Raw genomic sequence first — 25,191 nt, forward strand, 5'->3', positions numbered from 1 at the left:
GTTCAACTTGTGGGAGTTCGACCCAGTGCAGCACCGAACTCTGAACAGGCTCTTCGACACGACTCACGAAGATGCATGGAGGGTGCTGTTCAAAAGCGCCGAGGTCCCCCCTCCTATTACTGAGGATCGCGGATTCAGCGCGAAGCGCCAAGCCAGTGCGGTAAGCTGCTTTACCTTTCACATGATACTTATTTTTTATAGATTGACTCCATGCGGGATCTAAACTCCCGTACCTTTGACAGGATTGGCAGGAGATGGCCGGACAGATCGATTGTCCGGCTCCTTTGCCCGAAGGCCTCGCAGACGCTCTTCTAGCGAAGATGCTGACTCCGGCCCCTTATACGGTGCCGGAGAAGACCAAGAAGGCCAAGGGAACCCGAAAGAGTTCCCGACGCCAGGCGTCATCGGACTCACCGTCCGATGACTCTGCGGTGCACTCTTCCCCCGAAGACGAGGAAGAAGAAGATGCTCCCCCACTGACTGGGGGAGATAATAAAAGGAAGGCCGCCCCAACTGGGGGGGCGAAGGGTCCAAGAAGGGAAGGACTCTCCTTCCGGACAGTTCCACCGCCGCCGACGAAGGCAAAGATGAGTGGTTTCCCAGGGCCAAGCCCCCGGGGAGATCATAAGTATTCAGATACCAGAGTAACTCATAGAATTCCTTTGTCGCACTGTTTTCCCTAACACCGAACATAATTATGCAGGCCGCCACGAGCCAGTATCGATGTATCATCGGACGGCTCCCTGGGCTCGTCGGACATGGATAGCGATCCAGTCCCGACCGCCACCTTCCCTCATCGTGCCGACGACGCCGAGGTGCTATCTCAAGAGGCACCGGATCTAGGGGAGACAGTCTCGGAGGCGCCTCAAGGCGACCTTCCGGACTCCGGGAGCCGAGGGGACGGGGCCCCTGAGAGCTCCGAGTTCGGCCCTCAGCCGAACACCACGCCGGAACCTCCAGCGGTTCCAGGCTCGGGTAGGCAGCCTCCTTCTAAGAGGGGCAAGACGCCTGTGTCGGTGACCTCCGTCCATCCAGAGGCGCCGGACAATCTGTTGGAAGCGCTTCGCAGTGCTTCCATCGACGCGGAGCACCGTACCATTATGAGTGCGGTGGTCCAGAAGGTTCAGTCCACCGAGAGCGGGTTGACTGAAGCCTGTGCCAGCCTTCTAACAGGCATTGAGGTAAGTGTTTTAAAATGTAGTAGAAATATTACCGCATAGATAGTAGCCCCTGATGCTTTGTTCGGTGTTCACAAAGAAAAGCCAAACAGAGGATCAAATAATATCGCAGGAGTCTAATATAAGTATGTCAATATGCATATGCACGCTTCGCTACTGGCGTCCGCCGCACTGACTGCGGAGGTCGCCGTACTGAAGCAGGACCTCAAGGGGTCCAGGAAAGAGCTCGGCCTTGCCAAGAGGCAGCTCGAGCAGAACAAGGGTAAGTAATACCCTGTCTATAGATATGTATATATAAAAGAAGACGTGATTGCAAAATGACAAGATCATCGTATATTCGCCAGGGGCCACGACCGAGGTGGCGACCCTGAAGCAAGCGCTAACCAAGGCCGAATATAATGCGCCCAAGGAGCGCACCGAGCGAGAAAAGCACGAGGCTCGGGTGGGCGAGGTGCAGCAAGAGCTCCAGGCTCTCGTGGCGAAGCACGAGGCGTTGGAGCTTGACTCAAAGACGTGGGAGTCTGAGCTTGCCACGGCCCTCGAGAGCGCAAAAAGTGCCAAGGCCGAGGCCCAAAGGGCCCTCCAGGAGATCGACGCAATGAAGAAGATAGCGGCAGGTAAGGCTTTCTATATGTAAAGCAAGCATGTAAAAGTAAATTACCGATTACTTACTCGAATCCGGAGCTCTCCACGAGCATTCGTAGATTTGCCCCATAGTGTGTCCGATGCCGCACAATTTTACCAAGCCGAGGATGGAAGCTCCACGGAGAAGCTGTTCTGGTCTCAGTATGCTGAGGCCGAACACCCAGTGCCAATGAGCGACCAGCTGAAGCAGATGGTAGAGCTACATAAGGCGGCCGATCAGGCCATGAAGGGCTTTATAGTCCGGCTGTGGCCTGGCGACGCCCTTCTGAACAGCTTCTTCGGCCTGGTGAGGCGGCTTGTGGATGCCTGTCCGTGGCTAGAGGTCGTCAAGCGATCTTTCTGCATTGAGGGTGCACGCCGGGCTTTCGCCCGTGAGAAATTGGAGTGGGTCAAGCTAGACACCGTGAAGCTGATCAAGGAGGGGCCGCCAGAGGGCAAGGAGCACCGCCACCCCAAGATGTACTACGAGGGTGTTCTGTCGGGTGCCCGTCTCATAGCGGACGAGTGTTCAAAATATGTAATATTTGAGTGAGACTTGCTCATTTTATCCTGTATTTATGAAAACTTGTTTCATATGCGCTATGCAACGCTTGTTTGAATTTAAAATATTACCTTCTGTTTGGCCGTTTATCAATCTGAGAGATGGCTAGTCCTCGGCTTCTGCCCCCATGCCACGAGTGCTGGGGTATTCGGGATAAACCTGAGCACTCTTGTTCCCATGTTTGGGTCCTTCGAGGGAGGTGCTCAGCACAGCGAACAAGGCAACCGGACTAATAATGCTTTATCACTCTCACTTAGCCATAGAATTCTATAATTTTAAATTTCGGCGAAGCCCCTGGTATTCGGAAGGCCGAATTTGGGGCACGATACACGTCTTTAAGTCAGACAGGGCCGGCCCCTCGCTCTAAGCGGCATAAGTCTTTAGGGACTCGAAAACCTCGCCGAACAGTGACCAGTCTCTCGCCTTATCATGACAGTCAGTTTTAGCTTTCTCTACTGAGGTGCTGAACCCAGCAGAACCGGGGCACAATTGCAGTAGTTCTCCTAGCGCTACCTTAGCCGATAGAGCGGAACGTAAGGTACCAAAACATAGGAGCCGGGCAAACCCAACATTTGACCAAAGACATGATTCAGAGTTGATGCATATAATGATATAAGTTCGGGGTGTCGCGCTTGTGAAAGTGTTCGGACTTTTCACACCGTATTGTGGGGTACGTAAGCCCCTGGTGTATTGGCCATACCAAAGTGTACGGTTGCAAGGCGTCATTAATGAACACACACACACACACACACACACATATATATATATATATATAACAAGAATGCAATAATAGTCGTAATATCATGCATTGTTTAAAAAAATTGTGTTAAAGCAGAGTGATACAGATAGTGTGATAAGCAAAGAGTAGGACTATGTCCCTTCCAAGGGCAAGCCGAGGAATGATATTAAATCGAATATTTCGCTCGTTACTGTAATCCACCTAGGAATTCCGTGGTATGACGTAGTTGTCTGCCTCCTTGGTTGCTGCATCATGTGTTCGGCAATAGTGCTGCCGGATAGTGTTTCCAGAGATTAATGTCCTGGAAAAAAATAACCAAACGGGAAGCCCCTAGTGCGGTTTAAGCCGCGTCTTGGGGTGTGCCGCAGTTGTGCCCCCCTCCTCACTTGTGCCCATGGTATTTTTAATGCGTAATTATGTACGCGCGGCACGAGTTTTGCTGTTGGGCTGGGATTGGGGGGTGTCCACCATATTGCTACGCGAGCTCAGATCGCGCTAGGCGGTCTATTTGCCGATTGCTCCGAGCGCGCTTGAAGGTGTCCGGGCTTTGAAGCGTCGGACTGGTTGATTGCCTTGAGAGGCTGCTTTGCGCTTCTGCTGCGAGGGCCGCGGTGTGCTCCTCTGTTCGGAGAGAGCGCTCTGTGTTTCCATTGACTGTGATAACTCCGCGAGGTCCTGGCATCTTGAGCTTGAGGTATGCATAATGCGGTACCGCATTGAATCTAGCAAATGCGGTTCGCCCGAGCAGCGCGTGATAACCACTGCGGAACGGGACTATATCGAAGATTAACTCTTCACTTCGGAAGTTATCCGGGGATCCGAAGACCACTTCCAGTGTAATTGAGCCTGTGCAATGGGCCTCTACACCTGGAATGACGCCTTTAAAGGTCGTTTTTGTGGGTTTGATCCTTGAGGGGTCTATACCCATTTTGCGCACTGTGTCCTGATAAAGCAGGTTCAGGCTGCTGCCGCCATCCATAAGGACTCGAGTGAGGTGAAATCCATCAATGATTGGGTCTAGGACCAGTGCGGCGAATCCGCCATGACGGATACTAGTGGGGTGGTCCCTGCAATCGAAGGTGATCGGACAGGAGGACCAAGGGTTGAACTTTGGGGCGACTGGCTCCAACGCATATACGTCCCTGAGCGCACGCTTCCGCTCCCTCTTGGGGATGTGGGTTGCGTATATCATGTTCACCGTCCGCACTTGCGGGGGAAACCTCTTCTGTCCTCCGGTGTGCGGCTGCCGGGGCTCCTCCTCGTCATCGCTATGCGGCCCCTTGTCCTTGTTTTCGGCAATTAACTTGCCGGACTGCTTGAACACCCAACAATCCCTGTTGGTGTGATTGGCTGGCTTGTCTGGGGTGCCGTGTATTTGACACGAGCGATTGAGTATACGGTCCAAGCTGGACGGACCCGGCGTACTTTGTTGGAATGGCTTTTTCCACTGACCGGGTTTAGAGCCTTTGAATCCGGCATTGACTGCCGTATCCTCGGTATTTTCGCTGTTAATGCGGCGCTTATGTTTGTTGCGACGTGACCTGCTATTGTCGTCCTTGGTATCGGAGGTACCATGGTTCTTTGATATGTTATTACTGCGAGCCAACCAGCTGTCTTCTCCCGCACAAAAGCGGGTCATGAGCGTCATGAGAGCTGCCATAGATTTCGGCTTTTCCTGACCAAGGTGCCGGGCTAGCCACTCGTCTCGGATGTTGTGTCTGAAAGCCGCTAAGGCCTCTGCATCCGGACAGTCGACGATTTGATTTTTCTTTGTAAGGAACCGAGTCCAGAATTGCCTGGCCGACTCTTCTGGTTGCTGAATTATGTGGCTCAAGTCATCGGCGTCTGGTGGTCGCACGTAAGTGCCCTGAAAGTTGTCGAGGAATGCGGCTTCCAGATCTTCCCAACAGCTAATGGAGTCCGCTGGCAAGCTGTTAAGCCAATGCCGCGCTGGTCCTTTGAGCTTTAGTGGGAGGTATTTGATGGCGTGTAAGTCATCATCGCGAGCCATGTGGATGTGGAGGAGGAAATCCTCGATCCATAATGCGGGATCTGTTGTGCTATCGTATGATTCAATATTGACAGGTTTGAAACCTTCTGGGAATTGATGATCCATTACTTTGTCTGTGAAGCATAAGGGGTGTGCGGCGCCTCTATATTGGGCTATATCGCGACGCAACTTGAATGGGTCTTGCCCGCTGTGTTCGGCCCGGCCGGATTTGCTTTTACTGTATCCGGCGTGACATTTATCGTCTCGCAGAGTTGTGTGCCCTTGTGATCCGTAGATCGATCTTGCATGCTTTGCTTTGTCCTCCAATATGTCTCTCAGGTCTGGCGTATCTCCCCATGCCTTTTTATTTGAATGGCGTCGGGGTGGAGGCTGAGTTTTTGGCTGGAATGCCTCTCTATCGCGGCCATGAGGTGGCCGATCAGCCGTATCATACGCTTCTTCCTCCAGTCGGGGTAGTAACCTGCACTTTGGGTAATTCTTGGAGGGGCGCTCGAGTTTATATTCCTCGGCCGCGAGGACTTCAGTCCATCTGTCAGCTAGCAGATCTTGATCAGCTTGAAGCTGCTGCTGCTTTTTCTTCAGGCTATTTGTCGTGGCCAGAAGCCGGCGCTTGAAGCGCTCTTGTTCGACGGGATCCTCTGGTACGGCGAATTCATCATCGCCGAGGCTTGCCTCATCTTCGGAGGGGGCATGTAATTGCCATCCTCTTCCTCTCCGTCTGCCGCTCTCTCAGGAGGGCTGGCTCCTCCATCCTCCTGCTCTAAATCTTGCTGGAGGGGATTGTTGTTGTCTTCGGCACTATCCGGAGTGTTATTATCTCCTGTGCCGCTATCACCACTTTTGCTTTGGCGGGACTTAGAGTGGCGCCGCTGACGTCGGCGCTTGGGTTGCTTCTTGGAGGGGCCGTCCTCCGTTATCTCGTCGCCATTGCCTTCTTTGGGTGTATCCACCATGTGTATGTCATATGACGAGGTGGCTTTCCAGTGCCCTATAGGCGCTGGTTCATGTTCGTCTCCTACATCGTCGTCCATACCGTCAATGTCTTCGGAGTCGAAGTCGAGCATGTCGGTTAAATCATCGACAGTGGCTACGAAGTGGGTGGTGGGTGAGCATCGAATTTCTTCGTCGTCCGCATCCCAATATTGTTGGCCATAGTCCGGCCAGGGCTCTCCTAACAAAGAGAGAGAGAGATTTTAGTGAATTCAGAATGTCGCCGAAGGGCGATTGCTGAAAGATATCTGCGGCGGTGAATTCCATGGTCGGCGCCCAATCAGATTCGATTGGCAGGGGCGCGGACGGTTCGGAGTCCGTAAAAGAGTCCGGCACCTTGGGATCACGAGCTTCGCAGAGGATTAGGCTGGTGTTCGGCTCGATCGCTGTTGAGACTACAGCTCCTGAGGCGGTGTCTAGCCACCTGTCCTCGATTGGCGCAGTTGGCTCCGAGCTAAGGGTCGGAGCTGATGCGGGCGCATCCTCTAGGGTACTGTTCGGCGGCAGAGCTAGGTCATACCCATCATGACAGTGCAGCGCACCCGGCTGTGGCCCGAACCCGTCGAAGATCAAGTCTTCGCGGATGTCGGCCGTGTAGTTCAAACTTCCAAATCTGACCTAATGGCCAGGGGCGTAACTTTCAATCTGCTCCAGATGGCCAAGCGAATTAGCCCGCAGTGCAAAGCCGCCGAACACGAAGATCTGTCCGGGGAGAAAGATCTCACCCTGGATCGCATCATTGTTGATGATCGGAGGAGTCATCGGGCCTAAAGGTGACAACACAGAGGAACTCTCAATGAAAGCACCAATGTCGATGTCAAAACCGGCAGATCTCGGGTAGGGGGTCCCGAACTGTGCGTCTAGGCCACATGGTAACAGGAGGCAGGGGACATGATGTTTTACCCAGGTTCGGGCCCTCTTGATGGAGGTAAAACCCTACGTCCTGCTTGATTAATATTGATGATATGGGTAGTGCAAGAGTAGATCTACCACGAGATCAGAGAGGCTAAACCCTAGAAGCTAGCCTATGGTATGATTGTATGTTGTTGTTGTTGTCCTACGGACTAAAACCCTTCGGTTTATATAGACACCGGAGAGGGTTAGGGTTACACAAGGTCGGTTACAAAGGAGGAGATATGCATATCCGTATTGCCTAGCTTGCCTTCCACGCCAAGTGGAGTCCTATCCGGACATGAGACGAAGTCTTCAATCTTGTATCTTCATAGTCTAACAGTCTGGCCAATGGAGATAGTCCGGCTGTCCGAAGACCCCCTAATCCAGGACTCCCTCAGCAGTTACGGGAGCTGTCTCCTGGATGTCGTCTGATGACAGATTTAGGTCATGTCTCTCGGGGTGGCGAGGAGTGGTAGCCGCGGTTTCGAATCCAGCAAAGATCAAGTCTCCACGGATGTCCGCAACGTAGTTCAAGCTCCCAAATCTGGCCTGATGGCCAGGGGCGTAGCTTTCGATCTGCTCCAGATGGCCAAACGAATTGGCCCGCAGTGCAAAGCCGCCGAACACAAAGATTTGTCCGGGGAGGAAAGTTTCTCCTTGGACAGCGTCATTATTGACGATTGAAGGGGCCATCAAACCTTTTGGCGACAGCACAGTGGAACTCTCAATGAAAGCACCAATGTCGGTGTCAAAACCGGCGGATCTCGGGTAGGGGGTCCCAAATTGTGCGTCTGAGGTCGATGGTAACAGGAGATAGGGGACACAATGTTTTACCCAGGTTCGGGCCCTCTCTATGGAGGTAATACCCTATGTCCTGCTTGATTGATCTTGATGAATATGAGTATTACAAGAGTTGATCTACCACGAGATCGTAATGGCTAAACCCTAGAGGCCTAGCTTGTATGGTTATGATAATGAGTCTCTGCTCCAGACTAAGTCCTCCGGTTTATATAGACACCGGGAGGATCTAGGGTTACACAAGGTCAGTTACAAAGAAAGGAATCTACATATTCCGTCACCAAGCTTGCCTTCCACGCCAAGGAGAGTCCTATCCGGACACGGGTACAGTCTTAGGTCTTCGTATCTTCATAACCCATTAGTCCGGCCCATGGCGAATAGGTCGGACGCCCGAGGACCCCTTAGTCCAGGACTCCCTCAACCACCATCATCCAATGCCTTGCCAATTTCCTTCAGCTTTATTGATTTTGCATTGTGAGGTCAAACCGACAAGAAAAAGGAATGCAATTCGCTCTTCAGAACTCATTCATGCATGATACTGACGAACACTACTCTGATGAAAGGCAAAGTCATGATACGAGGATGGAATATGTACGAAAAAATGGACGGCTTGACATATTCACACCTATGATGTGGTAACTAAGCAGAAGGCACTTCAACAAATTAGAAGCACTGCAAACTAGACACCATATGAAAGGTGCAATCAATATCACTCTACCAAGTTAAAACTGTCTCGTCATAGGTGGCGTTCATCAAACTAGAAGCAATACATGCTAGAAATCATATTCAAGACGCAAACTAATATCACACTGATGCAGGATACACAAGAAGAGTAGTTTCATGTAAGAACATGGTGTGATAGACAGATATAGTATGTACCAAAAATAGGAAAGCGTGTCATATTCACACGTATCATGTGTAAGCTAAGCAGATGCAGTTTACACTAATTAGGAGCAATACAAGCTATACACCATATGCAACATGCAACCAGATATCACACTGCCAAGTTAGAGCAAGCACCTTGGATGGTGGAGTAGGGGAGCGGAGACTTGGACCTTGTAATGCACTATCAGTACAAGGAGAATCGGTACATATGCTTCATTTACGTTGCTGCAGGGGACCACCATCATCGCCTTCCTTACTCTTTTCCTTCCTCTTTCTTGATTTTTCATTGTCAAGTCAAACCCACAAGAAAAAGGAATAAAATTTGCTCTTAAGAACTCATTGATGCATGATACTAACGAACACTACTTTCATGTAAGGCAGCCGCATGATAGGAGGATGGAATATTAAAAACAGGACGGCGTGACATATTGACATGTATGATGTATAAAGTGTAAACTAAGCACAAGGTGCTTGAACTTGTTAGAATCAATGCAGGCTAGAAACCATATGAAAGATGAAACCAATATCACTCTGCCAAATTAAAAGGGTGCCCTAACAAATGTATTTGACCAAATTAGAAGCAATACATGGAAACAGGCTAGAAATAATATGCAATATGCAACGAATAAAGGTGATTCATCGTAAGTGATTGATGCAGGATACATAAGAGAGGTAGTTTCATGTAAGAACAAGGTTAACACATAGATGTAGTGTGTACCAAAAATAGAAAGGCATGTCATATTCACAGGTATAATGTGTAAACTAAGCAGATGCAATTTACCCTAATTAGAAGCATTACAAGCTAGACACTGTATGCAACGTGCAACCACATATCACAGTGTGAAGTTAGAGCAAGCACCTGTGATGGTGGTGTGGAGGAATTGCGGTCATCAACTAGAGAGCTACGTTGACTATCTTCATTTAGCCTTGCTGTTTCTTGAGAATCATGTGGGGAGGATAGCACTGCACTCTTTAAACAAGTATGGCGTCTCACAGTAACCCACTGGGGTGACTGTCTCATCATAAGTGATTGACGAGGGATACAAAAGAGCATTAGTTTGATGTACGAACATGGTTAATAGACATATGTAGTATGTATAGGAAGGCATGTCATTATCAAAGGTATAATGTGTAAAGTAAGAAGATGCAATTTAACCAAATTGGAAGCAATACAAGCTAGACAGCATATGCAACATGCAACCACATTTGACAGCGCGAAGTTAAAGCAAGCACCTGGGACGGTTGTGCGTGGCAATTGAGACCGTCAACTGCAGAGCTACGTTTACTGTCTCCAACTGCTGACACTGTACCCTTTAGAGCGCTGAAACACTTAGTGTTTATCTTCGAATTACACTGGAGCGACTTCTGTCTTTTCTTTTCTGCATTCATCAACATTGTGTCAGAGTTTGAAATACCCATGCATAAAAAACAATAGTTTGAGTATGGGTGAAGTGTGTGCACAATTAGTATAGTGTAAAGGTAGCAGATAGCAGGTCAATGCGAAATAAATGACGGTAGACATATGATAGCTCTACAACATGCATGGCACACTAAATTACTACATGATTCTATGAAAATAACAGTCGACTGAAAAAATAGGTCAGTTCATTTTTTCTGCACCGTCTGATGTACAAAGAACGGGCAGATCGCCTTCATCTACCTCCACCCAGTCAGTGTTGACGATCTTCCTCAAAATGCCAGCGACCATCGGCCCAGTCCCCTGCATGTGCCCTTCCCTCGACCTCGCCGCACCGTCGTGCTTGGCACCGCCCCCCGGCCATCCATTCAAGCCCCACCGACCTCCAGATCAGGCACAAGCAGCTCCTGACCGATGCCACTTCCCCGACGAATAGGCGGACTAGGTGCTCCGCGTGCCTAAGCGGGTGCTGCTTCTTTTAATTGTGGTTCGACTGACCCTGAATTGAAATCCAGGCGGACTACTGACCTCTAGCAAAGGTGAAATAGTAAAGGGAGGAAACCTTGTGCATTTAGTATCACGAAGAAGATGAAGTAAGAAGCGATCAACTAGTTTCTTTCGTGGGATGAATACGGTGTGAGCAGATTGCATGAATAAGGGAAGAGGAGTACCTCTTTCTGCTGGCAGTGTTGTGTCCTCCTTCTATTTTTCCAACGATCTTCTTGTGGTTCACTAGAAATGAGAAGTTTTGGAGGACAGTGGAGCCTTGGACGAACCCATGGCCAAGTTGTTGAGTGTGCTGCGGTGGCCGTCTATTAGCGGCGGGGAACCAGATCCGAGGCGGCAAACGACGGCGTAGCGGGAACAGCTCTGGTGCGGTGGACGGTTGCGATAGTGGAGCGCCATCAGTGAAGCGTAGGACGATGTGGTCGGAGTGGCTCTGGTACAGCGCACATCGGCGTCGGCGTCGTGGAGGCAGCTCTACCTCGGCTTCAGCTACTAAGTCCTTAAGGGTGTTGCGGTTGCGGTTGCGTTGGACGACGACGTCGGGGTACCGGCTTCGGCGTGATGGAGGAGGGCGGCGGTGGATTGGGCACTATGGGGTGGAGGACGGAGGAGGTTGGGGTTTCGCGGCTGGTGGAGAGGGTGTTTTGGCGCCCACGGAGTATGAATGGGGAAACAGAGGGAAGCGGGGAACTAAGGGGGAACAATGTTTCGGTTTGGGACACGCTTGTTTGAAATTTGGGGAAAGTTACAAACTTTGCCCCCATCTAAAATTTCAGACATATTGCAGGTTGGGGGTAGGACAGTAATCTCAGGTGACCCAAACGTGGGCAGGATAGATTTCGGCCGAGCGCATGGGTGTTTAGGCGCCCATGGCGCATGAGTGCTTCTCGGAGGCGGTTGAGACTGGCGTCTTAGTGAAGTTACAAACCTACCACGATTTAGACCTTTGGACATCGGGCCGACAGGCAACATGGGCCGGAGTTAGGACAATAATTTCCTACCACCAAACATTAGTCCCGCACGGTTTCGGGTGACCAGAGGCCTATTTGGCGCTTCGTTCAATATTTGGGAGCAGAAGCATTAATGTTTTTGGTTCTCTTGAATTGAACTTTCAGGATTTGTCAAACTTCACAAATCTTTACTCTTGAAAATCCTAAAGATACGATTATTTTGGAATGGAGGGGGTACATTTGAATATACATTGTACACGAGTATATATTAAAAAATATGCAACTTACCTCGGTTCATGCATGGTTCCAGATATAATCTCCTTGGTTGCAAAAAAAGTTAGACATGCGTATGGATATATATAGCATGTTCAAACGCAGAACAAAGATTGACGCCCCCTTTTACACCTGATTTACAAATGCCATTATCTCAGGTTCAAATAGATGAATGCACTTCCTATGAATTCGAATATTCGAAACCCCCTTTATGTTGAATTCGACATGTATTCTATTTCGTAGCTAGCAATTTGGAATGTATCCATGCAAGTGACAAATGTATAAAGTGCTTCACACTAACAACATGGAGTGTACTAATTAATGTTTATATATGAATTGCAAAAGCATCCATTGCATGTATTTCAAACCACTCTCACTCTATGGATCGGTAATATGAAATAAACACATGCACATGCTAGAATTCAATAGAGTATGGGTGTCTGATAGACCGATTTTCGTCCATACGCAATTTGCAAAATTCATGATCTCATCCAAAAATAATAATGCCATTTATGTTTTAATTTAATGCGTAGAACCGCCTTTTACACGTAGATGCACTAGCCTCGGCCAGTTCTCACAAACGCGCTATATATCTCTCTATCTACCGCATAAGTGCACACACTTTATATGCATCGGCATTTCTCTTTCACACATGCTCACAATCTCTCTTGGGGTGTCGGGGAGTCTCATGCACATGCTCTCTCTGTATCTCTCTCTCTCTCTCTCTCTTTGACTACTATGTACCACTCTTTTCACTAATCTCAGTTGGAAAACACTATTTCTCTCACATGCATATATACACATGCACGGTCTCTACCAGCCCTCTATACACAAATATATGTGCCTACGTGTCTCCCGCACGCAGATTATCTTTAGGCCTCTCTCACACACGCATTGCCCCCCAGACACACCTCTCTCTTAGTAGTTGGCAGATATGATTCCATCATATCATTCGGTAGGATATCCCTGACTGTTAGGCTGGATGGTAATACGAGGCAAAGTTTTACCCTAGTTTGGACCCTTGCAGTTGAGGAAAAAGCCTACTCCTGGTACTGTATATTAGTGATAGGGGTGTGTACAAAGTACACATGAATACCAGGCATTGTGTGTGTGTATACTATCGATGAACTAGCCCCCTAGCTTCTATAACATACTGGGGGCCTAGGGTTACAAATCATATATAGTCGGCTTATCACCAGTGGGGATAGAGTCCTCCGCGACTCTGGTAGCTAGCTTCGTGTTGTACGCCGAGTCCTCCACATGGGTCTTCATATAACGCATCTCGGTCCAACCTATGTGGCACAGGATGGAACCGACCCATGAGTTCTCATGTTGACCCACCACAACTAGAAATGATGTGCCCACCACACCACACACGCAATCGGCCACTAAGAAAATAAGCATATACAATAGTACAATGTTATACATGAAAGTTAATTGCATGATGCATCCAAAAATATTTGTTCTGCATTGTGAATGTTTATATATTCTCGTAAAATATTAGTCACGGGAAAGAGAAACGAAGTACATATCTCTCCTTGTCTCCAGCGGACACCCCCTCTTTCTACACCACTTTCACATACACACACAAACTATCTCTCGGCCCTCTAAAAGTATGCATGCCCATGACACATTCATGCGTGACGGTCATTGTATTTCAAGCTAAAGCACTATACAGTCACCGGACTTCAGAATATGCTCATTACGGTCACCGTATACATTCTCGTGGTGATCATATGGTATCTAGCTCATGATACGTCTCCGTATTTTCTTGATGACACTAACGGACTTTGCATTTGATGCGTGCTCCGTATTTTGTTGACGACACTTACGGTCATTGTATTTGAAGCGAAAGCATGATATGGTCACTGGACTTCAGAATAAGCTCATCACGGTCACCACATACATTTTGTCGTGCTAACGAACATGTGGTTGGATGGTTAGGAGTACAGTGGTTTCTCGAGCCCACCAAGGTTAAAGTCCCGGTGCTCGCATTTATCCTGGGTTAATTTTAGTATTTTCCTACGATGTGCGTTCAGTGGGAGGAGACGTTCCACTCGACTATGAGGCACCTATGGTGACTTTGTAAAATCTCAAGATTGTATGATGGCTCACTCTCTCAAAGGTGCTTATAGGGGTAGCGTCTGCGTGTGTGCGCTTATAGCGGTGAGTGCTTGCGCGTATATATGAGCCCTTGCATCTGTACCGTGTTAAAAAATACATGTCATGATTATATGGTCACTAGCTCACCCATACAACTCCGTATTTTGTTGATGACACAATCAATTGACTAGTAAAACGTTCCACGTGGCGCAACTAGTGTTGCACCATCGGGGCGCGTAACCGTGGGGCCCACCTGTCAGGCCGTATATGAAAGAAATAAATGGTAGTTTGAGTCTGTATTGTGTTAATAAAATACATTTTAGGGTGATCATATAGTCACTGGCTCACCATACAGCTCCGTAATTTGTTGATGACACGATCAATTGAGCAGTCAAACGATCCACATTCAGCAGCGCACATTACCATAGGGCCCACCCGTCAGCGCCTATATGAAGGACAGAAATGGTAATAAATTAGTGGTCGGTGGGTACTTGAAGTCGTGAGACCTTTGGTTGGCAGTCGCCGGCGGTGGGGGCGCGTTGATTGGGCGGTGGGGTGGGGATCGCCGGAGAAAAGGATTGGTGCGGGGGGGCTAGAGGGATGGCCGGTGCGGCGGCAGACCGGCGGTGGGGAGTGGTTTCGAGGCGGGCGGGGCGCGTGGCGGCGCGGGCCGGCCGCGGGCGGCAGGGGCTGGCGGTTCGGTCGGTGGTGGCTGGCGGCTCAGGGGGGTGGAGTTTGATGATAAACTATAGGCCCTTGATTTCGTATCCAACGGCTGGAAAATCTAATGACCGGAGATGAAAAATTCAGTCGACTGACGTGTAGCCTCACCCCGCACGTACACATGCACGCACGCAAGACACGCACGCATGCAGGTGTGCAACACTGACACGTACACATAACGAACACACGCACGCATGCAGGCGTGCAACACTAACACGTACACATGCACTCACAAACACACACACGTACGCACACATGCATTCAACACTGAAACGTACCCTTGCACGCACGCAACACTCACACGCCTGCATGCACACAACACACGACGCAAGACACACGCTCAACCTATACGTGCATGCACCCTTTGTTAAGGACATGGATTGTTACGGGTATTAATCAATCTTATCTAGATAAGAAAAACATTGATGTTTGCAGCGGTCTTTATGAATCACAACGTATCGAATGGGCTATCAACATAGTAGGCTTATCAACATGAAAAGGATGATGTCACACTCAATGAACGATCATCGGTTTATGAAATGCCCGTTTCTGACCGCTCTGGCCCACCAAAGGTTCCTCTGCTATGCGCTGCCTGCGCTGGGTCACTGACATGCAGGCCATATACCCAAAGAGCCCACACATCAGTGGAAGAATGGCGCGGTCCTACGTCAGAGTCGAGGGCGCCACTCGTTGCACGCCCGGCTGAACACGCCTCCTTGCCACAGTCAAACGCCTCCATGAAACCCGCCCGTGTGGAAGCCGAGAAACCTACTCTGGACACACGTCTATTCATGACCAGGCCGGCATTAAACGCAACGCCGACCGAGTCCTCCCATCCATCGTCTATTTAATCTCCTATTTAAACGAGGCCAAACGCCGGCCAAGAATCGCACAACTCCGCCGCTCCCCTATCTCCTCCTTCACCAGTTTGTCCACTCTTACAATGGCTTACGAAGAGTAGTTATTCCGCACAAGCCATTTGTCTAGATTTGTATCTCTCACACACACCCACGTAGGTGGGGGACGTGCACGAAGAGAAGAGGTGCACGCACGACACAGGTACTCCCGTCTCTTTCCCAACCACACCCGCGCGGGTACACGGTGGAGCTCATTTTTGTATGAAAAGGTAGCCCACGTGGTAATTTGACCGTGTACTGGTTGTACACTTGGTGGAGGGGGATCATCTACCACGGGTGAACAAACAAATTGTTACTGGACGTGTTATGTTAAAAAAGAGGCAAACCATGTGGGGCCTACCTTAGAGGCATTGGAGTACTTTTTATGTGTCCCGTCAACTCGCAGAACGAGGAGAAGCTTGCTTAGTACATCGTCTCCCCCGCCCATGGGCGCGGTGGCTCGCAGGATGAGGTGAAGCTTGCTACTAGTAGTAGTACTGTACGCCTTACGCCCGCTCCCTCGCCCACGCGCGCGGTGGCTCGCAGGACGAGGAGAAAATTTTACTACTCCCTCCATTTACTCCTCGTCCCTACTACCTTGGTTAGAGAGATTATCATATTGTTTGGAATATATATGTCCTTTAGTACTCCCTCCATTTAGTTATACAAGGCCACTATAAAAAAATACATTTTGCATCTATACAAGGCCACAAATAGTAATCGAGACAAAAGTTACTACTCCCTCCTTTCCAGTTTATGGCTCAATTTCAAAATCTCTCCAGCCAAGGTAGATGGTGAGTGGTCGAATTAATTTCGTACTCCTAGTTTACAGAAATAATTAGTACGCTCGTTTTTCTCAAGAAGTTATGTTTACCGAGGCATTAATTAGAAAGAATGCATGAATGACCACTAAATTTCCATGAACTTCTACATGCATTGGTGAGTTTTATCTTGACACTGCTTGCATCGGGTGATCTAACGCACCTCGAAATCCAACATGTGGTGGTACTACTACTAGCAGTAGAATTGAGACTTATAAAACGGAAAAACGAATGTTTTTTAGATGAGCCCTATAAACCCTAGTGGTTACATACTCCGTAAAATCATATTTTCCCAAAACTAAGTCACTCAACCTTTATTTGCTTGTTCCCTTCCTGCCTCCTTGCCTCGAACATACTATGCCAAACTCCCCTGCCTGCCGCGCGGGAAAAGACCCGCCCTCACCTTTTTTTAACGGGTTTGTATCGATGGATCACGCGAAGCAGCAAAAACCCAAGCCGTGTCTTGTACTCCTCCGTCGATGCTCGCTTTCATGAATTTTGTACTTCCCGTCGATGACATGTGGGACATATAGAAACCGGGTCGACGTGTCAAGCACCAAATAACAGTGGAGAATAGCAAGGGGGACACACCCCAGTCGTATCACCCAGTAGTAGTAGTAATGAGCAATGAGACATCAAATCACAATGTCGCACCTTCCCAGACGGACGAAGCAACCATTATTTCACACTTCGGTTCACCATCATCTCAAACCACGTAGTATTGCTTCTGCCTCAAGAGGGACATGTCCATCGCCTTGGTACATCATGACACGTGGGACCGCATGACAGGCCATGCTCCCCCGCTGATCGCTCGGTAAAATCACCTCATTTTTACTACTATACTTCCTCTGTGTCGGTTTACATGGCATGCACGTTGTTCTAGGTTGAGAATTTAACTAGCTATATATGTGATGAACAATGTATGTTTAGAAACTACATCCGCTTAATAATCCAATGATATACTTTTTGTGACATAGTAACTCATATTTAGTTAGTCAAATGGATGACCTAGAACTATGTGCATGCCCTATAAACCGAGATGCCTAAAAAACGAGACGGAGAGGGTAGTTCATTACGTATCTTTTTAGATCAATATAGTCAGGATTCACGAAGGAGAAAAACCAAGTGGTAGGATGCACCTGTCGTGTTGGCATAGCAACTCAAGCAGGGTCAGTCCGCACACAAAATGGCGACACACTTAACATGACCCCTTTGGCTGACATGTGGCTCATCCACCGTCTTGTTCCATGTGCGATGCACCAAATTACAGTTCAGAGCAGTGGTTGGAATAGGAGGCACCCCGGTTGTAGCGCCGCAGTAGTAGAAAATGAGCGATGAGGGGTCAAATCACAAAGCCCCACCTTTCCCGCATTAAGCTGGACGGACGAAGCAACCATCATTTCACTCTAGAGCGCAAGAGCATAAAGAAAAGAGAAAATCAATTATGCGTGCGGCAGCTACCTAGGGCACCCTAGGGTAGGGGTCTCCACTACAGATCATTTTTTTGAAAGCGCCTCCACTACAAATCGGCTTCTCCCTCGTCCTCTTGAAGAAAACCGATGATGCGTGTGGCGGTAGGGTTTGTAGGAGTACTACTACGGTGTGCGGGGCCACATCGTAGTGAACGGGAGAGGGATTGAGTTCGAGTCGATGCCTTAAATATGTGTGGGCCGCTTGGTTTTAGGGGAACGAGGCAGCATTTTGGGTTCGGGGACCAGTGGAGATATAGTACGTACAAAAAATTGTGGATGTAGGTTCGACCGAAAGGCAATGATGCATGGGCCCTGCATTTTGATATACCCGGGGCCGCGTGAAATTTGCTACTCTACTCAAAACTAGTAAGGTACACATGCATTGAACGCATGAGATTTCGAAACCAAATTATGAATAAATACACACTATAGCATGTAAAGCTTTGAGTCATATATGCATGATGTAGATGTTCGTTTAGTTCTTATAGTTCATCTCATTCAAAATCAATTAGTTTTATAAAAATGTTAAGATTCATGGGGTTGTGCATTGTAAAGAATAAAGTAAAAACAAATAATGGCAATTCATTTAGAAAAAAATTCAATCATGATACGAAAGATTCTAGAACAAAGGAGAAGTGCTTGTGTTTTGAGGTTTGTGCATTATGCTTAAGTTCAACCATGGAGTCTTCTAAATTGTACATGTGGCAGATCTGGTGGAATGTTGATGATATCCAACGGCCAGTAGTGCTTGGATTTGCCATCTCTTCACTGTCGGATTAGCTTCATCCAGCGACCATCTTTCAAAGTTATTCACACACTATATAGTTCTTGTGCCGTAGTTGCATGTCTTGGAAAAAAACTACTAGTGGGTTGTACTAGCTATTTAGGAATAGAAGATGTATACATGGAAGTTGTAGGGAAAGAGATGGCATGGAGTATCTCAATTCCTATGAGTAGGGATTGGAAAAGAGATGTCATTTCGTTCACATCATAGGAACTTTTCTATTGAATCTAGAGATAAAATGTATCTCAATTCCTATGAGGAGGGATTAGAAAAGAGATGTAATTTGGTTCATATCATAGGAACTTTTCTATTGAATATACGCTAATGTTTATTTTCCTTTGAAATTATGGGAGTATAGGAATCCATTCATATGGACCAAGTGGCTCTAAAGCTATAGAAATGGTATCATGTTTACTTCCTTTGAAATGTGGAGTATATGAATCTATTCCTATGAACCAATTGGCTCTAAAGGAAAAAATCCTATAAAAATCATATCATATAGAGTTCCTATGATATTCCTCCACACCAAAGGATGGTTGAAATTGTTGCAGGTGATACGATGGTCTTTCTTTGTAGACTCCTCCCCCATCTTTATAGTTACCTCTCGAAGATGAATGAAATGATATATACAGGGTATTGTACATGTGCAATTTGGTACACGAAAACTCAGTAAAAGTTTGTGAGGTTTGAATTTTCAATAAAGCTAAATGCACTGCATTTTGGAACAGAGGGAGCATACGACAGTTGCTAAAACTCACGTGGAAGATTTGTGTGTAGGAGGAGTGGCTGTTCTGTTAAATGACATGGCAAAACTGACACTGTCGGATGCCGATCTAACGGATCTTACGGCGTTCGTCAAGAAAAGGCTTGTGGTGAACGTTTGTCGATAATGATTTACAGACACATGCATTGCATTGATACGTGCCCCCTCTCTCTCACGCACACGCACCCCTCACGAGTTATGACTCTCTCGAGTCCTCTCGCACCCACCGTCTATCTGCAGGTAGACGTCACACACATATGTGCTCTTCACACCCTACCCTTAGAGCTTCTAAAAAAACAAAAGACGTCGCACACATTTTATTTTAGCTCACACGTCACACACTTATACTATTACTCTTGTGGCAAACGTTCTTTGGGCATAGTATATTGTACTCTCGCGAAGAGAGGCGGTGCACGCACGCACTAGTTCTCTCACACCCACTCGCGGGTACACGTAGGAGCGCATTTTTTGAAGCTGGTACAACAAAATCACTCCACTATATATATAAGAAGGATCCTTAGCGCTTGCTTTACTAGGGTTCCTCTCGTTCTCTCTCTCATGCTCTCCAGATCTAAGCAATACATAGGTGGCCACACCCTCTCTCAGCTCACGACTGGTCACAAATCCGGCCGGACAACCTCGACCGGGGCAGGGATGTAGGTGCATCGTTCACACTATCGTCGACGGTGAGGGAGGAGACCAACGGCTGCCCGCGCATCCCAATCGGCAGTCGTGTCGTTCTCTCCGAGAGAGCGCCGACTCATGAGGGCCTCCTACCCCTTCTTCCTCCCTGCGGTATTGTGGCCAAGATGCGGCCTCCCGACCCGTCTTTGCCACATGCCGACGACCCTTAGGTATATATTCCTTCGAAACCTGCCTTGCTCTACTGCCCCAGCTCCCCACATGGCTCCGTGTGGATCTTTTTCTACTTCCGTCCGCTATTCCAAAGCCACCTAGACTTTTACTATTATTAGAGGTAAATCTAGTTCATACAGTTGACTCTAAGAGTTGGTTCAAACAGGGAAGAAAGTGGTAAAGTTGTAGCATGAATCTAGGACTTGGTTCTAAGAGGAAACGGGGGAAAGTAGTAGATACTGGCTACCCAACCGGTCTCTTGGTTGAAAAGACGAAGAAAGCATGGTGGATGGCGGTGGGTGGGGGGAAGTGGAGCTATATCTTGGTTGAAAAAGGAAAGAAAGTGATGGGTGTTGGGGGACAACGCAAATGAGAATGAGCAAGTCTAGATTTCATGTGCTCACATAGGAAAATTTCGCCGAGGAGATAAAAAATGGGACACATGCAGACATGTTGCCTGAGTGTTTGCCGCTCTCGGCAACCACATCTGCCTCACCACTTTATGCCCCTATTGTCCCTACGCCCATATCGCTACCGTTAATGTAAAATCACATGAAGCATTAAGCAATGCCACCTAATGTCACTATAAGTAATGGTCTAGTGTCGTTGATAAATTGAAGCAATGCCACCACCATTTTATGAAGTGCTTCCGTCTTGCTTTATTTCCCATGAATTGTGTTTTTGCAGTTGCACTTAAATCTCACACCGCTAACATTGCTTCATCCCAGTGGAACTGCACAAATTTGATTGCACATTTACTGACCATGTGCTACTCTCATGACAGTAATACTAATGCTATTGTTCTGCATGTTAATTTAGTGGCAGTGTTGATGTGATGTGATGCTACTTACTTAAGGACACTTTCATACTGTCAATCTAGTGCCAATTATAACACAATAGATGTTGATGTTAATCATACGCCACTGCAAATATCTGTCACTGCTTAAATAACCGTATTTCATATTTGTGCAAACAGGGATGTCTGTCCCCATATCGTTTCGGGATGTCTGTCTCCGTACCATTTCTATCCGCGCAATCAAAAGCACACACCTCAGTTTTAGTAGAACTGCGCAAAATGAGATGGCTATCCCTCGTTGTCGTCGTCTAACCACCCGTCTTCCAGGTATTCCTACATTGGTAGTTACTAGGTAGAATGACCAACGCAATATAAAAGAAGTTGATTCGTACGTTTTACTTCCTGATTGCAGTGTAGGGACGAGCGAAAACAACTGCATCCTAGTCCGGAATGCACTTTCTACCAGTTCATCCATGGACCGAGGACTAGCTGGCACGGCTACACGGCGGTTTTTTGGACAGGTGCACGGACAAGAGGCATTGTGGTCTGCTTATTACCGCAAATAGCGGTGCTTAAATTTAGTGGGATGCACAAGACTTTTAGCTGGTCAGTACACTACATGGTTCAGTTCAGCATTCCAGATGAGAACACAATTATAATTGGTTATTCTAGAATGAGAGAACCTAACCTTGGATGGTGGAAATAAGAAAAAACTAGAGTGAACTCCAGGAAATTTAAGCCTGTCGGGAGGCCCTTTGCTCAGAGAAGCCTTGCTTGTTTTTTCCCGATTTGTAAACCTTCTCACAACTTTGTCTTTTGGTATGAACTAGTATATGTTTGTTATGTTCTATGAATCATTGAGATGTATAGAATTGCTTCACTTATGCTTTTTAAGTTTTTTATGAAGCTGAGTTTAATGTGAGTGTTCCACATGAACGCTGGACTAGCATGTGAATGTTTGGAATTTACATTGTGGCCTCAGTTAACTGCATGAACCACTATAACAAGATACATAGTTGCTTATATGTCAAACAACAGATTGTTGATTATTAGCTGGTCGATAGCCTAGTGTTGAAGCGAGCTGAGCCAATGTGCTGTGTTTTGCACAACTGCTTACAAGTGGGGTAGCACCAACAGTGTTTACAAGTACTTATGTATACGTCGGCGCATAGTTCTCGAATGCGAGGTTACTATTGTCCATCAGGCTTAAGTTTATCAGCAACATGGTTTTGACGGATGGGTATGTGGAAGAGCAAAAAAAGGAGTTTCAGGTGGGCAAAAGAGCTTCTGAACGTGACGGGCTTCTATTTACAACATATTGTGGTCATAATCCAGTAAATTTTATGACCCAGGATGTTCATTCTATGGACCTGACCGATCCATTTGACTGTGACTGCCGAAAACAGTGTTGGAGTTAGATGTTGTTGCCCTTTTCAACCTGGGTTTTTTTTTGTAAACTGATGAACAATTAACCCTCGTGCTTTTGTACAGTTTGTAAGCTGAAGTTAGATGTTCTTGCCCTTTTCAACTTGGCTGTGATTGTCATATTTTCTTTGAAGCAAGGCAAATGGCTTGCCAGTCGTTTAATTTAGAGTGAAATATTGTAACAATTAACAAATCCCAACCAAGGGAAATAACATCACTCTCGCAGGCTGCTTGAGCTCACTGTGTATTACAGAAGCCAAGTGATTAGCCCCCACTAGCACCCACAAACTTATTTCGAACTAGAACATCAAATGGGCTGTAAATTTTCATAGGAAAGGCTGCATGACCGTGACAGATTTGGATTCTGACATTTGGGACCTGCGAGGAAATAGCCTATCCAAGGTGGTGTCGACTTACTAGCCAGTCAACAAATGATTCTGCCTACCAGCCGTTGGATTGACATCCAACATATGTCGTGTATCTTCTGTCTCTTGTCTTCTTCTTCCTTCGGCCAGCCAAACCAAACCATCCCATCGGCTCCACCTGCTCCCGCCTCCCATGGCTGGCTGCGCCTCCGCCGCCCTACCGTGCGTGCCCTCCAACGTTGGCTAGTCCCTCCCTCTATTCCCCCACACGTCATGTTATTCTCCGGCGATGTCAGCCCCAACACGCACCCGCACCCGAACCAGTCAACCCTCGTACTCCCCTCTGCCTGTGACTGGACCGGCACATCTTCCACGGCTCCTGTTCGTTCCATCCAAGGCCTCGTCGTCGTCCTCTGCCTTGCGGCCTTGGTTCGCTCGCCGTGCGCCTTGCGCAGCCCTCTTGCGTTGTCAACATCGTCAACAACCGATAGGAACAAGGAGATGATTGTACGTGGAGAGGATGACAGTAGGGACCCACCAGCTTCATGGCAGTACGCAAGCAAGTGCCTCTATATTACAAGCCCAAAAATATGGTTCCTCCTAATGGTTGGACATCTGGGGCTCACGCCATTGTGAACATAGTCAATAAACGAGAGAATTACACTACGAGCGGCTAACACCAGGGACCCAACAGGTCGCGCAATTTTTTTAGGAACAAGCAGCTGTTATTTATACTAGTTTTAGCGACGAATCAGGGTAACAACGGGGCTGTGCGAGGCTGTGGCCCGTCTAGCCAGGGTTTTATTTATGTTTACCACATCATGAGCCCAGTTGTGTTTTTTCTTGCTGAAAATGGCTAGCCCAATTCTATTTTTTTAAGAAATACCCAAACGAGGCCTACTTGCTTTATTAGCCCTGCTGGGCTGCAAATCTTTCAAGACGAGGAGAGTTTCATTCGGTTTGCCCATAAATGGGCTATACATTTTTAAAACACATCAAACCGGGAATTAGTTTCAATTTTTTTTCATTACAAGATTTTAAATTCCATTGATTTTTATGCATGGACAATTATTTGGATTTTATATTTATATAAATTATTTTTCAAAATAGTTTGAATGTGAATCGATATTTTGGGATTAAAAACAGTTGACCGCACTGAAATATGCAAAATTTCGTATACTTTTTAACCATGGCCACAATATGGGGTGTAATGCTAACAAAAAGAAGATGGGCTTCAAAAAAAATCTTAAGAATTAGCAAATGGGTTGTGCATTATTAGAAATAATGCACACGAGAGTAGTGACTGTTGGATGACCACCCAACGGCTGTCGTGCTTCTTCAATCTCCGCTCTTCCTGCTCCAGCCGCTCAAACAAGCGTCGGCGGTACTGCCTGCTCCCTCCTCCTGTGGCCGGCTATGCTGCTGTGCAGGCCTCGCCGCTCCATCGTACTCTCATCGCTGGCCTAGCAATCCCTCTACTCACCCACACCTGTTGTTATTCTCCAGGGATGGCAGACGAACCAGTAAACCCTCGTACTCCTCCGCATGGGAAACAACCGCCGAGTCTTCCCTGGCTCCATGTCGTTCCCTTCCTAGGCCTCGCCGTCGTCCACCGCCCTGGTGCTCTGGGCGCGGCCTGGTCAACGTGGTCAATGAACGACATCCATCGGAAGTGGACTGTACGTGGAGAGGCTGACAGCTGGGTCCATGGCCGCACGCAAGGAAATGCCTCCTTATTACGTGCAAAATAATGATTCCTCCACCTGACAGCTAGGACCCATGGGAAGGGCTTCTGTATTTCATGAAAAAAAATGTTCCCCCCGCTGACAGGTCGGACCCACTAGCTATATCTTCACACGCAAGGAAGTGCCTCCTTATTACGCACAAAAAAATGAATACCCCCTGCTAGCTGGGACCCACCATAGTGGGTGGCTGACTTGTGGGCCTACTAAGTTGACGGGGACAGAGGGCTTTGTCAACTTAGTCAATATGAACAATTCTAGCTCCAATGATCGTACGGTGTCCATCCAACGGCCATAGTGCTTCTTCAACCTCTGGTCTTGTTGCTCCAGCCGCCCAAAGCAGCGTCGGACGTGCCGCCTGCTCCTGCCTCCCGTGGCCGGTTGTGCTGCCGTGGAGGCCTCACCGCCCCCATACTACTCCCACCGCTGGCCAGACCATCCCTCCACTCACCCATACCCCCTGTTATTCTACGGCGACAGCAGCCTCACACCGCAGCCAAACCAGTGAACCCTCATACTCCTCTCCGCGTGGGCATCCACTGTCGCGTCTTCCCCGGCTTCGCGTCTTCCCCTTCCTAGGCCTCGTCGTCGTCCACCGCCTTGGTGCTCTCGGCGCGG

Source organism: Triticum aestivum, chromosome 4A (assembly GCF_018294505.1).
Source record: "Triticum aestivum cultivar Chinese Spring chromosome 4A, IWGSC CS RefSeq v2.1, whole genome shotgun sequence".
In the NCBI taxonomy this organism is placed as follows: Eukaryota; Viridiplantae; Streptophyta; class Magnoliopsida; order Poales; family Poaceae; genus Triticum; species Triticum aestivum.